This window comes from Kogia breviceps, chromosome 5 (genome assembly GCF_026419965.1).
Source record: "Kogia breviceps isolate mKogBre1 chromosome 5, mKogBre1 haplotype 1, whole genome shotgun sequence".
In the NCBI taxonomy this organism is placed as follows: domain Eukaryota; kingdom Metazoa; phylum Chordata; class Mammalia; order Artiodactyla; family Physeteridae; genus Kogia; species Kogia breviceps.
Genome location: NC_081314.1, coordinates 102489537 through 102508076, shown reverse-complemented (window position 1 = coordinate 102508076; position 18540 = coordinate 102489537). Strand labels below are relative to the sequence as shown.

Sequence of the window (18540 nt, the reverse complement as noted above, 5' to 3'; positions counted from 1 at the left end):
TGTTTCAATGAGCTCACATTTCTGTCAACACCCGCAAATTATAATGGTGATTGATTTGCAGACACTCTCCCAACTAATCAATATTTCAAAGGTTTCTCCAGGATCAAAGCATTGTTTGGTCTACATTCTCACAGAACAAAGCAACATTTCTCGTTTTCCTACAGCCACCACCCAACAAAAATTGCAAACAAACCAAGTCTTTCAAGTCACTCCTGTAATCAGCCTTGGGCTTCTCTGCAGAAAGAACAACTTTTCTAGTTAATGAGGACTTCGGTGAAGGGTTCATTAAGTTTTTTCTTCCAACAAAAGAATACTGTCCCCATGAAACAGGCTCTTGAATTTCATTATTCGCTCCCTGGATAAAGAGGGGAGACTGAAGTTCTGAGACATGGCCAGAAGGCCCTTTGGGGGCGTCGGCATCCCTGAGCCCCAGTCCCTTTAACTTGGAAGTGCTGGGGATCTAAGCCAGCGCGGGGCGCGCATTAATTTCATCCCATGAACAGATTGAAATCATCCTGTTTAAACAAACCAGCCTAACTGCCGGAAAGGATCGGTATAACAGGGACCAGGTCAGGGGCAAGCCTTGGGTGCGGAGGACCTCTCTCCGGCCGGGCCCCTCCCACGCCCGCAGCGGCCGCCGAGTGCCACATCAGCGCCCGGGCTGCACTTCCAGGTTCGTCTTGAGGATGGAGCGAGCTGGCCCGGCGGGCGGGGGGCGGGCCCGAGGACCGAGGGAGTGGCGGGCCGGCCGGCCAATAGGCGGCAAGCGAGGAGCCCCGGAGACCAATGAGCTGGAGCTTCTGCTAGCCGTGGCCGCCGAGGCTCGTGTCCCGCCGGGGAACCAGATGAGGCACATCTGGACAGCTGCGCTGAGGAACTGTGCGGCCCCTTCGCGGTCCCGACGTCAGCTGAGCACGTCCCCCACGTCCTCTCCGTTCAGCCACTTATTTATTCACTTTTCCAAAGAAGCAACCAGGAATCCGAGTTTAAAACTTTTTTCGCCCTAATGCGAGACAGGGCCCGATCCCATCCAACACACAGTTTAACTTTCATGGGGCTCTGGGATCAAAAGGACAGAAACAGCAACAGCAAAAGCCCAGCCGCTGTCTGATTTAAAACTGGCAAAGTGGGAAAAATAGCGTTGAGTAAGACCGAGTTGGGTAAGTTTTGGGTACGTGCTGGATATCTTATTTCTCCCGCTGTGATCTCTACCCTGAGTCTTTTTGCTGTTCTCACTAAGCCTTCTCCTCATCAGGGAGAGAAAAATATCGCTTGCTGCCACAAACTGCACAGAACCTCGTTTCCTTTTCTTCTGCTTTGCTAACATTTTAATGTACTTTAATTAAATTTAATTTTGGGGTCATCTGTATGCTATTTAAAATTTTCCTGGGAACAGAAATTTAACTGTTATCCTGTAAAAAGCCTCTCCTAACTTCATAGTTGAATCTATTGATACATTTATTTTTCTATTTTCTTTCGGTGAGAACAGAGTATATATTTGTAAAGCCAGAATTTTTATCCATCCCCCCTCCCTGTTTTTTTAAAAAAGTATTTATTTATTTATTTGGTTGCCCTGGGTCTTCGTTTCGGAAGGCTGGCTCCTTAATTGCGGCATGCAAACTCTTAGTTGCAGCATGAAAACTCTTAGTTATGACATGCATGTGGGATCTAGTTCCCTGAGCAGGGATCGAACCCGGGCCCCCTGCATTGGGAGCACGGGGTCTTAACCACTGCACTACCATGGAAGTCCCCCCTGTTTCATCAGAAGATTGAAAAGTTATCTGGCTTATTCAGAATTAACAAAACTTTTGCTTCCTTTAATGGGATATTTAATATTAAATTATTTAAATCCTGAATTATATAGGTAATTACTGTTTCACTTACATGTGAATGTAGCTCAGTGTCTTTTCTATATTCTCCTATCCGTAGTGGTAGGCCCAAATTCCTTGATGATTGTTAAAAAAAACACACTAAACATGATAGACCACTGTGTGCATCAATAAGCTTATAATTATATTATTACTCCCATAATTCTATCAGAGTAATATTCAGAATGCTGTTAGATGTTTGTGCTTGCACATAATTCTGGTATATATTTCAGGACTTTAAAATGGAAATGATGGCAAATATTGAGGTAGGTGAATGGCCAGAGGCCCATTCCATCCCAAACATCTATAATTGTCTCTGTTTAAGCAATGTTTTAGATTTGAGATTTTATCATATGTTATTTACTCTTGTGGCAGTTGTGGCCAGAACTGATCTTTAATTTTTGACTTAGAAAGCAGTAGGTGCCATAATTGCAAATTGCAAAGTGTGTTTTTGATTCAGAAAGGCATTGCACACTGTGAGTGGAAGAGTTGAAGTGGTTTTCAGGAATGTAGGGTTAGAAGGAACAGTGTTGCAGAGAATCAATATAAAGAGCCAGCTGGCCTGGTTCAATTCAAAACCCTGCCCTTTGACCTTGGGCAGGTTACTCAGCCCATCATACCTCAGTTCCCTCCTTTGTACATGGCGATAATAGCACCTATCTCATGGGATTGTCTTGAAAACTAGGTGAGTTAACACGTGTTAAACCCTTGGATTTGACACAGAGTTAGTCTTTGCTGTGGTGCACACTCTTCATTGTCATCCTTTTCGGTTTCCCCTGCTGCACTTGTTTTCCCAGCCACCATTTTGACTTCTACACAAGCAACTAGTGTTTACTAAGTGCAGACCCCTTGTTAATGGGGCATTGTATATGGCTGTAAAGGAGAGAGAGTCTGGAGAGGGGAGTGAGGTAGAATTTATCAAGTGCCTTAGAAAGACCTAGAGGGTTCTGGGAAAGAGGACTTCTCGTAGGATGGTTTCAGGGAAGGGTTGGTATTTCTGGAAAAGGATTTTTGCCAAATGGCTTTGGTTGAGGGGAAAGGGATCATAGAACGGAAGGTGGCAGGCACTCCAGGAGGAAGGGAAAGCGTGGGCAAAAAAGCACTGAGGCTGGAAAGTGTGAATTTCTCCTGGGTGGATGTTGGGTTGTGATGCGGGATAATCTGTGAGAACTTAGTAGGTGGAAAGGTTGGAAAAGTGGGAGAGGTAGGAGAGGACTGCATGGAGAGCCTCTCTGTGGGGAAGGAGAGGCTTGGGAGGTAAAATTGGTTGGGGATCACAAGCTGAACTTGCAGCAGTTACATAGTTGGAGGTGTTTCTGGAATGATCCATCTCTCAGTTTCTCCCCCTTGCCCAGCATACCCCTCCTGATCTGCTCCACTGCGTCAGTGACCCCCACCTCAGGGCCTTGCAGGACTGACCAGTGAGTCTCAGGTCCACTTTTTTTTTTTTTGCGGTACGCGGTCCTCTCACCGTTGTGGCCTCTCCCGCCGGGAGCACAGGCTCCGGACGTGCAGGCCCAGTGGCCATGGCTCACGGGCCCAGCTGCTCTGCGGCATGTGGGATCCTCCCAGACCGGGGCACGAACCCACGCCCCCTGCATCAGCAGGTGGACTCCTCCTTGGAGCTCTGCTGAAGTGGTCTGGCATCCTGGACTATTACCCAGGCTACATTTCAGAAACAGGTCATGCCCTAAAGTCTTTGACATGGATGTAATCGTTGCATCTGCACCCCTCCCCAACCCCTACACACACACAGTGTGTGCCAAAAAGCCCTTTTTCATGCTGCTCAGAGAATCGAGCATTCACATGGTAATACTTATAACTTTAGGATGCACAAGTATTAAAGTAGATGAGACCTGTAATATGCACCTAAGTGACAAGTTAGTTTGGAGAGCTATGCTTTCTCTTCCTCGAGAGCACTGTGTTGTGTCAGAGAGAACCTGAGTCTGGCCCTGATGCTGCCATGGACCACCTGCGTGTCCTTCGGCAAGACACTGAGCCATTATGGCCCTCTCTGTGCCATCATCTGTAAAATGATTTCTAAGATCCCTCTTCCTTGGATGATCTTTTATTCTTTTCCCTGGGACAGTCTGTTGCTTCTAGAAGGCTATTTGATCCATCTATGAGTAATGGATTTTCTGAACACTTAATATATGACAGACATTGTTCTGAGTGCTTTACCTGCCGTAACTCATGTAAGCCTCTCAGTAATCCTGTGAGGGTTGGTACCTATTAGTTGAGGTGACAGAGGCACGGGTGGATTAAGAAATTTGCCCAAGGTCACACTGTACAAATGACAGATGCAGACCCAGATGGTGTAACTCCAGAGCCCAAGCCTTCACCACTAGTCTATGCTGCCTTGGGTGTAATACAGCAGGTCTGCTCTTCTTGTTTGTGATGGTGGTAGTCAAGAAGTCCATGGAAGGAGGATCACTGGAGGGGGAGGGGACCATTTGGAGGAGTGGGGTTGGTAAAAATTCCCTGCAGGGACCAGAATACCAACATGAGTCTTGTCTATGGGATGCGTTGCACATGCAGACAGGAGATGTGTTACTTGTTTACTAGATGGAGCTCATTACAGATAGTCATTCTGTCTTTTCATCTTGATTGAACAGAACCACCATAGACCCTGGATGTATGGTAGACATCCAGTAATGTCAGTTGAATGACTGTATCTTTTGAAAAACTGGAACAGAGTGTATAAGTGTCAAAAGTAATGGTTTCCCCTTTATGTACCTGCCTTCTTTCCATTTTACTACTTTCTCCAGAGGTAACCTATGCTAATAGTTTGGTCTGTATCCTTCCAGTACTTCTCCAAGAATCTACTCACAGATGTAGATCTAAACATAAATATAATTTAAAAATATAAATGGAAACACAGTAGTTTTATTTAAAAAAATAGAGAAACTGTGAAATGTTCCAAGGCTTGTGGAAGAATGGGGCAGATGCCAGGTACACTTTCTATTACTATTTCTTGGGCAGCCTGGTTTTTTGTCTTATTTCTGGAGATGCTGTGGTTTTGGGATTAGAATGTCTCATGGTGAAGGTTAACGTAGGACTATTTTAGGTGTCATATTATTAGTCATACCCAGTCTGGATTCGATATTTTTGGGGGAATTCATTCTTAAAAATTTTAATATGTTTAATCAACTTTAAAATATTACTTGGAAAACAGTTTAATTTGCTTTCTATCTCATTACCTTAATGTAGTCACTCTTTTCAGTACAGCACACTGACTGAGCACATGGGTTTTGGAGTCAGACTCAGGGTTTCAACCCTAGATCTGCTTCTTACTAGTGTGCCTTGAGCAAGTCACTTTCTCTAGGAGGCTTTATTATTTATAAAATGGGAATATCAAAGGCATTAAATGAGAAAATCAATATAAGGCATTTAGCATGGTGTCTGCGTCATAGTAAAGCCTATACATGTAAGCAATTCATTTTTTTTACTGTGGTAAAATAAACATAACATAAAATTGGGCATTATAGGGCTTCCCTGGTGGCACAGTGGTTGAGAGTCCGCCTGCCTATGCAGGGGACACGGGTTCGTGCCCCGGTCTGGGAAGATCCCACATGCCGCGGAGTGACTAGGCCCGTGAGCCACGGTCGCTGAACCTTCGCGTCCAGAGCCTGTGCTCCGCAACGGGAGAGGCCACAACAGTGAGAGGCCCGCGTACCGAAAAAAAAAAAATTGGCATTATAACCATTTCTAAGTGTATAGTTCGGTGACATCAAGTACATTCACATTATGGTGCAACCAGAACTTTAAAAAAATTAATTTATTTATTAATTAGTTTGGCTGCCTTGGGTCTTCGTTGCTGCGCGTGGGCTTTCTCTAGTTGTGGCGAGTGGGGGCTACTCTTCGTTGCGGTGCACAGGCTTCTCATTGCAGTGGCTTCTCTTGATTCGGAGCTCGGGGTCTAGGCGCGTGGGCTTAGTTGTGGCTCGCGGGCTCCAGAGCGCAGGCTCAGTAGCTGTGGCGCACGGGCTTAGTTGCTCCGCAGCATGTGGGGTCTTCTGGACCAGGGCTCGAACCCATGTCCCCTGCATTGTCAGGCAGATTCTTTTTTTGAGTGGCCTCTCCCGTTGCGGAGCACAGGCTCCGGACGCGCAGGCCCAGCGGCCATGGCTCACGGGCTTAGCTGCTCCGCGGCATGTGGGATCTTCCCGGACCAGGGCACGAACCCGTGTCTCCTGCATCAGCAGGCGGATTCTCAACCACTGCGCCACCAGGGAAGCCCCGTCAGGCAGATTCTTAACCACTGTGCCACTAGGTAAGTCCCCCCAGAACTTTTTCATCAAACTGAAACTCTGTATTCATTAAACAATAACTCTCTGTTACCTTCCTCTCCCCTCCCCCCAGCCTCTGGCAGCAACCATTCTGTATTTATGAATTTGACTACTCTAGTTAACTTTTTTTTTTGCGGTACGGGGGCCTCTCACTGTTGTGGCCTCTCCTGTTGCGGAGCACAGGCTCCAGATGCACAGGCTCAGCGGCCATGGCTCACGGGCCCAGCCGCTCCGCGGCATGTGGGATCCTCCCAGACTGGGACACGAACCCGTGTCCCCTGCATCGGCAGGCGGACTCTCAACCACTGTGCCACCAGGGAGGCCCCTCTAGTTACCTCTTATATGTGGAATTATACAGTGTTTGTCCTTTTATGACTGGCTTATTTCACTTAGCATTATGTCTTCAAGGTTCATCCATATTGTAGTAAGGGTCATAATTTCATTGCTTTTTAAGGCTGAATAATTTTCCATTGTATGTATATACCACATTTTGTTTATCCCAAACAAAATGTTGATGGGCATTTGGGTTATTTCCATCTGTGAAGTTAGCGTTTTGTGTCAATTTGTCTAGGCCACAGTATCCAGATATTTGGTCAAACATTATTCTAGATATTTTTGTAAAGGTATTTTTAGATGAAATTAACATTTAGATTAGTAGACTTTGAGTAAAGCAGATTAGCTTCCATAATGTAGGTAGGTCTCATTCAGTCATTTGAAGGCCTTCATAGAACAAGACTGATCTCCCTTGAAGAGGGAATTCTGCCAGTAAACTGCCTTAAGACTTGAACTGCAGCATCAACTCTTCCCTGGGTTTCCAGTTTGTTAGCTTATCCTGAAGCTTTTGGATTTACCAGCCTCCACAGTTATGTGAGCCAATTCCTGAAATAAATCTCTCTCTTTCTTCGTATATATTTACCTATATATCTATATCCTATTGGTTATATTTCTCTGGAGAACCCTGACTAATATGACATCTTTTGCCTGTTGTGAATAATGCTGCTATGAAAATTGGTGTAGAAATATCTATTGGGGTTCCTGCTTTCAATTATTTTGGGTATAAACCCAGGAGTGGAATTACTTCTGGATCATAAAGTAATTCAATTTTTTATTTTTTGAGGACCTGCCATACTGTTTTCCACAGCAGCTGCACCATTTTATTTTATTTTTTAAAATACATTTATTTTATTTATTTATTTTTGGCTGCGTTGGGTCTTTGTTGCTGTGCGTGGGCTTTCTCTAGTTGCGGCTAGTGGGGGCTATTCTTCGTTGCGATGTGTGGGCTTCTCATTGTCATGGCTTCTCTTGTTGCAGAGCACGGGCTCTAGGTACACGGGCTTCAGTAGTTGTGGCTCACAGGCTCTATAGCGCAGGCTCAGTAGTTGCCGCGCACCGCTTAGTTGCTCCGTGGCATGTGGGATCTTCCTGGACCAGGGCTCGAATCCGTGTCCCCTGCATTGGCAGGCAGATTCTTAACTATTGCGCCACCAGGGAAGCCCTGCACCATTTTATATTCTCATCAGCAATGCACAAGGATTCCGATTTCTCTACATCCTTGCTAACACTTGTTCTGGTTTTTTTTGTTTGTTTGTTTTTTAATAACAGCCATCCTCATGGATATGAAGTGATATCTTATTGTGTTTTTGATTTGTGTTTTTGATTAGTGATGTTGAACACCCTTTCATGTGCTTATTGACCATTTGTATATCTTCTTTGGTGAAATGTCTATTTAAGTTCTTTGCTCATTTTTAAGTCAGGTTTTGTTTTGTTATTGAGTTGTAGGTGTTCTTTATATATTCTTGATGTTATCTATTTATTGGGTATATGATTTACAGATATTTTCTCCCATTCCCTGGGATGCCTTTTCACTCTGTTGGTATTGTCCTTTGATGTAGTCCAATTAATATATTTTTTCTTTTGTTGCCTGTGCTTTTGGTGTCATATCCAAGAATCATTGCCAAATCAAGTGTCATGAAGATTTTTTTCTGTGTTTTCTTCTAAGAGATTTACAGTTTTAGTTTTGATGTTTGGGTCTTTGATACATTTTGAATTAATTTTTGTATATGATGGAGGTAAGGGTCCAACTTTATTGTTTTATATGTGGATATCTAAGCAATTCACTTATTAATCATTATAATGTTCTCTATATAAGCACCATTAGAATACATATAGACATAGTATTAAAATGTTGATTCATTCTTGACTTATTTTTAAAACTATGTCTAAAGTGCTAATTTTTTCCTCATAGAATTACTCAAAATTTCTACTTCTTATAATTTTTACTCTCTCCAAGAAAGAAAGATTTTTCCTATGGTTAAAGGGCATTGATTGCTGATAGCTTTCCTTCCTCTCTTTCCGCTTTCCTCCCTTGTGCTCTCTCTTCCTCTCTCTCGCTCTCCTTCCTTCCTTCCTTCCTTCCTTTCTTTCCTTCTTTCTTTCTTTCTTTCTTCCTTCCTTCCTTCCTCTTTCTTTCTTTCTTTCTTTCTTTCTTTCTTTCTTTCTTTCTTTCTTTCTTTCTTTCTTTCTTTCTTACTTACTTACTTTCTTTCTCCCTTCCTTCCTTCCTTCCTTCCTTCCTTCCTTCCTTTCTCTCTCTCTCTCTCTTTCTTTCTTTCTTTCAGTCAAAAGTAATGTTTTCCCCTTTTTCTTACCTGCTTTCTTCCCATCCTGCTACTGTCCCTGAGATACGTTTGTTAGTAGTTTGGCCTGTATCCTTCTAGACCTTCTCCAAGAATCCACTCACAGGTATAGATCTAAACATAAATATAATTTTAAAATACAAATGAGACCATATTATATTAATTGTTCTGCCTTTGTTTTTTGTTTTTTTTTAGCTCCACACATACATAAGCATATACATGTATAATATACCAGTCTCAACCTGTTAGCTGAGATGTATAGATTTTTGTGGCATATTTTGTCATGGAGAACAGTAGGTGAAGCTCAAATGGAAGAATGTTCTTTTTCTATAGAAGACCAAGCCACTTAAAGTAAGAGTGGCATTGGGCTAAGCTTCTCAAATCAGACTGTTTGCACTGTTCCTTGTGGCCTCATTTCCATGTAAACTCACTTCTTTAAGCTGAAAGGTGAACTCTTTCTCACCAAATTATGTAGAGCTCCCATTAACTTCACTTTTTTCAGAGCCAAAATTCCCTCATGGCTGTGTTATTTCCTGGTAGGAACTTAGGTGTTTAGGAGGCATTTGAATTCCCTCCTAATGACCTGAAATCTTACTTAGTCTGTTTTCTGACTTGAATCAACAACTAGGTGGCCAAATAGACCCAGTTTCTTGTGTAGAGACACTGTTTATCTCTGGCCCAGAGTCTACCACCAAATACATTTTCAGTAAAAAGTATTATATTTCATTTGTCATAAATTTAATAGAAGAAAAAGAAACCAAAGTGAAATATAAGGGAGTTTTGAACTTTGGGAAAGTATTTCTTCAGAAAAAGATGTTTAGTTCCTAAAATATTCTTCTACAGACAAAACAATAGATTAAAATATCAAAATATTGGGATTAATAACTACTCTCATAAAATTCAAATGGCATCCTTCATATCCAAGTAGCCCTATTACTATCCTTACACTTTAAAAAAGTAAAGTTCTGAATTTCACTTTGATATGTCTAGGTATGGATCTTAAAAAAAATTTTTTTTTAACATCCTGTTTTCTCTTGATATGTCCTTTCCATTTGAAAACCCAAGTCTTTCTTTAGCTCAGAGAGTTTTTCTCCAATTATTTTATTCTTGCTTCCTCTATCTGTAAGCCAGGAATAATTCAGACTAAAGATTGTCAAAAACTCTTAAAGGAAGAGAAGAAAAGCCAAAATAGAGAGAGGTATGGTAGTTAGGAGCACATTTAGGACAGTTTTAGGGACACTGTGTGTTTAATAAATAATGAAAATTTAATAACATTAAAAATGTTAGTGAAGAAGAAAAAATCATGAAAAATACTCACACCAAAATCATGTCACAGCTGAACCTTGGGGATAAATGTCCAAGGAAGAGAGAATAATAAGGGGGAGAGAGAAGGTTGTGTTGAGGAAGAATGGGGGAACTGGGGTCAGAGACCTAGATGCTCCTTACCTAAGCCGGCAGGAAGGAGAACTGAACCCCAGCTTCTCCATCTCTGGTGTTGCTTTTCCTCCTCCTGCTCTGCCTTTGGTTTGTATGTGCTAAGGGCATGAAGACAGACTGTGGAAGAGTACGGTGATCCTTGTTTTTTGTCTTGCTGCTTGTGTGACTTTTTGGACAGGTTGTTTCCACTGTGGGGAGAAGAGGGATAAATCAATATCTCATCCTCCTGGGGCAAGTTGGGAACCTCTGTATGGACACTAAGCCTCATTTTCCTCATCAGAAAAGGCCTATCTCTCCCTGCTTCTAAGAGAGGAGTCATGAAGTACTGTATGTGATAGGGTTTTGTGAACTTTAATGTGCTCCACGGAGGATAGAGATTATGTAACCGTCATCATGCTTTAAAGCTCTTTCTTCCCAGAAAAATACACAAACAACTAATGGCTGGGTGACCATTTATGAGGTGTCAGCCTCTTCTCGGGGTTCTTCTCATTTTATCTTCATGGACACCTTATGGGGTACAGGCTCTTATTATTCCCATTTTATAGATGAGGTAACCAAGGCCCAGAGAAGTTAAGTAACTCTTCCAAGATCACACATTGACGAAATCAGGACTTAAACATAGGATAACCTCATTCCAGTGTCTGAACGCTGAACATTTATGCCATGTGTAATACACTCAGGAGTGAAGCAACTGCTGTTGTTGGCAACTTTTCAGAGGGTTGGTGAGTAGTCGAGTCTAGTGCTGGTTAGCAGAGGTAGAGGTCTTGCTGTGTGCACCAGATTCCTTGTCCTGATCTGCCAGATTCCTCTTACCATCCTTTGTAATCCTGGGAGGGTGAACACTTTGTATCCTCTGTGCCTGATACGCCCTAGTTCCAGGATCCATCACCCCTGGCCTGAATTACTGCCACAGTGTATTAAACTATCTGTGGTAAAGGATCAGTTGGTTTTGGTTTTATTTTTTTCCCCTCGGTCCAGTGAAGCTTGACATTTTGTAAAAATATAAAAACTCCTATTTGGATGTTGCATCAATGTCATATTACTCTAAAATGTTTTAAAGTTTCTAAATGTTTACTGTCAGTTTCCGTGCTTATCTTGTTGCAGATGGTAAACAGTTTGCTTACTAGCGTTGGTCCACAGACTATGGCTTCACTAGCATTGTCCTAGGGTTCTTGCTTTCACTCTTGCCCCCTGTAAAGCAACCAGGATGTGCCACAAAGCAACCAGGATGATTCTTTAAAAATACACATAAGGTCCCATCATTCCCCTGCTTAAACCCTCCAATGGCTTCCCACTACATTTAACACAAAGTCCAGATATTTACCATGGGCTGAAAGGTAATCTGGCTCTGCCTACATTCTACCATCTCCATCTCCACCTTGCCCACTCTTCCCCTAGTGCTAATGAAATGTAGTCAGACTTTGGATAAAAAAGTAGGTTCAGGTAGAGAACACATAATGATCTGAGATGTGAGATACGCTTTGTTTTGTTCTTTCGTCTACAAGCTCAAGCTTGCACTGGTGCTTCCCTCACTTCCTCCAGGAGCGAGAACTTTGCCACTAGCTTCAAAAATGAGTGAGATGGCCAATACCAAGTCCCAGAGAAGATTTGTGAGGAACTTTGCTCGAGTAATGTAACCTACTACTTCTCTGATAGACTCAGCCTCATGATATCCATATTCTGTTCACACCTTATACAAGCATGTTAGGCTGTTTCCTTCCTTCCTCAGAAAATGGGACTGTTATGAGTCAGGATGGTACAGGGGTCATTCCAATTGCTCTTGAGATTGGAGAATAAAAGATTGATAGTGTGATTGTTGTTACTGTTGATGAAAATTCATTGGTGGGGGGCATGACTTTATTCAGTGAGCTGAGGGGAAGCACACATCCTGGCAAAACAGTTTCCTGGTTGGTTTGACTTTGGTCCTGAACACTTGCCATCCAGAGGCCCTCTGTGTGGAGGCAGTCAAGATTCTCTCCCCATCTCACCATTGCTTTCCAGTCTCCAGATGGAGCACTACCGTTGCAATGAATGAGGAGGAAGCAGTTCCAAAATTGCTCATGTAGCCATGGAGAGTCATAGTTTATACAGAGCATGATTTTGTAGCTGAAAGCTATAAAAGCTGGTGTGAACATCATTTCAAGCTGAACTCCCAATATTCTCCTTGCCTTTTTAACCCATTGCCAATTCTAATGATTTCCCAACTTTCAGAAGAGGAATTTTATTGTCTTTTGTTAATGAATTGTCATGGTAATGAAAAAAACTGTCAGATTTTAGTGACAAGAAATTTATATTCAGTAGATCTGGGGGTGTGAAGTAGGAATGTTCATTTTATCAAGCATCCCGGGAGATTCTCAGGCAGGTGGCTCAAGGACCTTATTTTGAAAAACACGGGTTAAAGTATTGATAGTATCTTTTCTGTGTAATACTGGTATTGAGTGCTAAGTTGACTGAATTTTTTTTTTTTTTTTTTGTGGTACACGGGCCTCTTACTGTTGTGGCCTTTCCCGTTGCGGAGCACAGGCTCCGGACGTGCAGGCTCAGCGGCCATGGCTGCGGACGTGCAGGCTCTGCGGCCATGGCTCACGGTCCCAGCCGCTCTGCGGATCTTCCCGGACCGGGGTACGAACCCGTGTCCCCTGCATCAGCAGGCGGACTCTCAACCACTGCGCCACCAGGGAAGCCTCTAGTTGACTGAATTTTAAAGAAGTTCTGCTTTTGCCCAAGATAGAGTAACAGGGCCAGATTTATTCTTTTGCCTGAAATAACCTGAAATAATATCAGATAAAATGTATGAAACAATATACAGTTTTTGAAACGCTGGCCATCAGGCAGTGGGAAGGCAACGATCCCCAAGGAATCACAAACAAAAGAGGTGAGTGCTTGAGAATGAACCGATAGCTAGTGGGAAGCAGCCTCATAGCACAGGGAGATCAGCTCGGTGGTTTGTGACCACCTAGAGGGGTGGGATAGGGAGGGTGGGAGGGAGGGAGACGCAAGAGGGAAGAGATGTGGGAACATGTGTATACGTATAACTGATTCACTTTGTTATAAAGCAGAAACTAACACACCATTGTAAAGCAATTATACTCCAATAAAGATGTTAAAAAAAAAAAAAAAAGAGGTGAGTGCTCAGACTGCTCCAGCTGGCTGCCAGATAGAGGTTCCAGGCTGAGCCGCAGATGGAACTCGTACTCCCTGAGTTGAGGAGGTGATGCTAAGATCCCAGGGAAACCAAGGTGGCTGGAGTTCTCAGGACAGAGCTCTAGAACCAAGAGAGCTGCACAGAGAGAGGGCACTGGAGATCTGCAGAAAGGCCCCTCAAGGGTTCATCAGAGCAAGTGAGGCAACTACAGGAGGCTGGAGGGAAGGGGGAAGGGGGAAGGGGTGCAAAGATGGGGGAGGGGACAGGGTGGGGGTGGAGAGCAGTGCCCTGCACTCACAGAAGTCCGGGAATATTGCTTATTCCCTCCAACCAGACTGGAAAACTCATAGTTCATTAAGTATTGGGCAGAACATTCAGGAAGGTCTGGCCTCAGTAATGGGGAATAATTAACCCTACACTGAGCACTGCTCCAGACGTGCCTAACAAATCATAAAAAAGCAATACCCAAAAGGATCAAACTGTCACTTACTCATCCCAGAACAGAGCTCAAGAATATTTATAGATATTAAAACATATCCAGCACCCAACAAGGCAAAATTCACAAAGTTTGACACCATAAAATAGTAAAGCAGTTGTGTTTAAAATGGAAATACACTGTCCTTGACTGTCCTAGAGGTGTATTTAGATACACATTTTTGTACCATTAAAAAGTCAGGGACTTCCCTGGCAGTCCAGTGGTTAAGACTCTGTGCTTCCAATGCAGGGGGGCTCGGGTTCAATCCCTGGTCAGGGAACCAAGATCCCATGTGCCATGCGATGTGGCCTAAATAAATAAATAAAGTTTCTTATTAAAAAAAAAAAAGTCAAATAGTCGAGGCCTTCAGAGTAACATTTTGTACATAACAAGCTGGAATCTGCCAAACCATGGTCTGTGTTGATATTTACCTTGGCTTCTGAGATAGCAGTTCCTCTTTGATGTCTATTATTGTTTTTTGAAATACTTTTCCTGTGTTTGATAACTCCAGCTTCCGCATTGGATTATGGTAAGGTAAACTCAGCCAAGTGCATCATGTATCCATCCCAAGCATTGGAGCTGGGAGTAGGGGTCAATGAATGGAGGGTGAATTGGGGCTAATTCTCTGAGGCCAATGGATGACTCAGAATCAAATGCCTTAGAGAGCAGTAAGGGCCAAACTAGGGAGGCAAGATCCACTGACAGGTCTAAGGGGTGGGTTAAGCCAGGGTCTAGAACCAGAATCCTTTGAAATTCAACAGGAGTGTACAGGGATTGAAGTCACCAATGTCGTGGTAGGACTGTGACCAAGGCTGAAGATTCAGACCTCTACTTCACCACCAGCAGTTTGAGGTTGGGTCAGAAGAGGTTACTCTGGGGTCATGCAGGAGCTTAATGCTATGGGGCTCCATAACTGAGCTCCAAGCTTTGAGCCTGGGCTGTCTATTCTCCTCTGAGAATTAGATAGTTTTAAATTTGGTCACCAGGGGCTTCCCTGGTGGCGCAGTGGTTGAGAATCCTCCTGCCGATGCAGGGGACACGGGTTCATGCCCCGGTCTGGGAGGATCCCACATGCCGCGGAGCGGCTGGGCCCGTGAGCCATGGCCGCTGAGCCTGCGCGTCCGGAGCCTGTGCTCTGCAACGGGAGAGGCCACAACAGTGAGGCCTGCATACCACAAAAGAAAAAAAAAAATTTGGTCACCACGTGTGTTTCTCTGATTCATCACTGCCCTGAAGTTCAGCCTGACACCGTTATCTTCTGGATATCTCTTCTTAGATGCTTTGCTGCTTGAAAAAACAAGTTTTCTTCAGTTTGGCTGGTGTTAAGCACCTTGCAATCCTCTCCCATTCTGCCGGTGCTGATATATGGCTTTTCTTCATACAACTTATAAATCTCTTGGATGCTGGAAAAGTATATGTTTCTTAAAATGTTGTATCTCAGATCAATTTGTAGGAAAGCTCCTACTTGAAGATGACAACAAGATACCATTACTATCATTTGATGGAAATGTTACTTTCTTTGAAGGATTGGGACTAAATGGTCAGGCTTTGAAAAAATTGGAAGTCAGTTTGTCTTTCTTCTTTTTTTAGAATTTTTTTGAAGTGGACCATTTTTAAAGTCTTTATTGAATTTGTTACCGTATTGCTTCTGTTTTTTTGTTTTGGTTTTTTGGCCGCAAGGCATGTGGGACCTTAGCTCCCCGATCAAGGATTGAACCCAACCCCCTGCATTGGAAGGTGAAGTCCCAACCACTGGACTGCCAGGGAAGTCCCAAGTCAGTTTGTCTTTTAAAGCAGGGGTCTTAAAGTCACGTTTTCACCTAGAAAAGAGGCTTTTGATCAGAGGTCTTCAAAAACTTTACCTTTATTCCTAATGTCGACTGTACTATGGATTGGGTTACTGCAGCTGGCGTGCAGGGATGCATACTGGTCAGTATTCTCATGGTCACTATGATGGTTCTTGTGGCAGAAACGATTCACTTGCAGTATTCAATAATGATAATAATAACAACAGCAGCAGCAGTGCTAGATGGTAGATGGAATAAGTGTGTCACTTTCATTTCCTTCAAATCAGCATTGATTGGAGGAGGTTCTGTTCCTGTCTGGTGTTTTCCAGTGAGAGAGATAGGTATGAAAGAGATTAAGAGAGCATGGGTGATGGGACTTCCCTGGTGGTCCAGTGGTAAAGAATCCACCTTACGATGCAGGGGATGCAGGTTCGATCCCCGGTCAGGGAACTAAGATCCCACATGCCGCGGGGCAGCTAAGCCTGCGCCCCACAACTGCTGAGCCTGCATACTGCAGACTACAGAGCCCACGAGCTCTGGAACCCGAGTGCCACAACTACAGAGCCCACCTTCCCTGGAGCCTGTGCACCACAGCTAGAGAAGACAAAACCTGCTACCACAACTAGAGAGAAGCCCACGTGCCACAATGAGACATCCTGCATGCCTCAATGAAGATCCCACGTGCCGCAACTAAGACCTGACGTAACCCCCCAAAAATAAAATGAATAAATCTTTTTAAAAAAGGGGGTATGGTTGAGGCTTTCTGCCTTTACCTGATGAGCTTAGGACCACATTCTGTATTCCTGCACATATCTGGAAACTTCAGCCTACCAGGAAAATGCAATCAAGGACAAAGATTATGGTTTCTGGAGAGAAATGCACAGAAAAGCTAGATATAATTTAACGATTGTTAATTGTGGTAGGTGGTGCTGGTTTTGTTTTGGCATTATTTTTAATTATTTCTGCTTGTGTGCTAATGAGTAAGAGAGGGTGGAATGAGTGGATGAAGCAACTGAGCCCTGAAAAGCAGTTACATTCTGACTGGTTCTCAGATGGAAGTTTATTTTTCCATGAGAAGAGAATCAGCTTGACAATGGGAAACCCTTGAAGGGGGCAGGAGCCTTTGACTTTGCCTCAGTCTCAGTCCTGCTTCCATCTCCCCACTTTTGTCTCTGCCCTCTACTCTCATTCCTCTTCCCCCCAGACCCACGATGGCCCTTCTGTCGGCAACTTTCTCCTGAACCTCATTTTCCCAGAAATTGCACAGGATTCAGAAGAGGTTATGGTGGGATATTTTCCCTCCTCTTTTCTGTGGATCTTATTTTTTGGATTGGAAATCTAATTTACATGCCACTCTAGAGGTCCTTCTTCAAGATTATTTTTTGAAATGAAGACAACCCATTTTTTTTCCTGTCTTGAAAGGAGTTTTAAAAAAGTTAGAAATGGAGAAAGGTCACCTGAGGGGATGTTTGGATTTTGAAGTATCCTGACACTGGCGTGAAACCAGTTCTTATGAAAACAAAAGGTTAGGACTGTCATGAAAACACACCCGCTCCTATACTCAGACAGTACAGTGGTCCTACGTTTTACGGAAAACAGTGTTGACTCTTACACTGAGCACACTGAAGCTTCTGGATTTTCCTTTTGGTGAAGCATCAGTCACTGATGGTGCTGAATCATGAAGCGCATTGCCAGACTTGGGGATGGAGTATTGTTAATGAGGGAACTTAGGCCTGAAAAAGTAAAATTTCATGAAAAGCTGCAGGAGTATCATCTCTCCTTCATTGTTTGGCACATCATCACTTTACTTTTCCATGTTTTAGTTAACAAATTATATTGAGAAGTATCTTCTCCTTCACCATCTCCAAACCAAAGTCCATCCTTTTGTCTTTTTCCTGTGGGTATGATTTGAGAAGCAATCCATCAGGGACAATTCTGAGTCTATGTTGAATAAAAAAGCAAGAATAAAGGTGAATGATTATTTTTTCCTGGTGTTCTAAGTCATTGGAGAAATGATAAGCAAGTTAGCTTACATCACTGAGCATCTTACTCTTATAGAAAGGACCATTAGACTAGTGATTGGAGAAAGCAGTGGCATCCTTAGCAGAAAGACTCTGGTTTAAATGAGCTTCTCCACTGGCCTTTCTCTGGGCTCACTTCCACATCTAGTCCATCTCATCATTAACCACATTTCTAAAATTAATTTATTAGAGGGACAGTTTGGTTCACAGGACGAGTGGATTTTGATTGGGGGTGGTGGTGTGGTAGATGGAAAGGGGAGGACTAAGAAGCAGAAAGAGAAAAAAGAAGCAACTGAGCCAATCTTCTAAAAACCTTTGTTGGAAATCTGCTTGAAGACTAATTTACTGCCCTTAGTCATATGGTTGAGTCATATTTTTTTGTAACTAGTTCTTATAAAATCCAACCATTTCCAAGCTGATGACCAAAGAATTCTCTTCCAACTTGTTAGGGTAGAGAGATCTCTTCTTTAACCAAAATTACAGAAAATCTTCTGCCACCAAGCACTCAGATTTCTTACTGGGTCCACCCCTGCAAGATCAATTTTTCCAGATCAATCCAGTTGGTTAGGTTAATTGGGGCCCAGTCAATCTTAAATAAGTAAATACCAATTACAGGGGCAGAAAGCTTTTTTTAAAAAAATTGAAGTAAAGTTGATTTACAATGTTATGTTAGTTTCTGGTGTACAGCAAAGTGATTCAGTTATATATATATATATATATATATATATATATATATATATATATATATATATATACACCTATGCAGGTATATCTCTATCTCTATCTCTATACCTATACAGTAGGACCTTGCTGTTTATCTATTTTATATATAGTAGTTTGTAGTTTGTATCTTCTAATCTCCAATTCTTAATTTATCTCTCC

At 42.9% G+C, this 18540-nt stretch overlaps 1 protein-coding gene across 3 annotated transcripts in view; it reads left to right on the top strand.

Moving 5' to 3' along the window:
- Nucleotides 1–783: 783 nt before the first annotated feature.
- TMEM45A (transmembrane protein 45A) overlaps nucleotides 784–18540 on the top strand; it is a 92361-nt gene continuing 74604 nt past the window's right edge. The window contains exon 1 of one of the 3 annotated variants that reach the window (XM_059064690.2): nucleotides 784–1160. The gene's annotated coding sequence lies outside the window, so the exon portion shown is untranslated. The remainder of the gene's footprint in view (nucleotides 1161–18540) is intronic. The other 2 variants (XM_059064692.2, XM_067035366.1) reach the window with 2 other exon arrangements.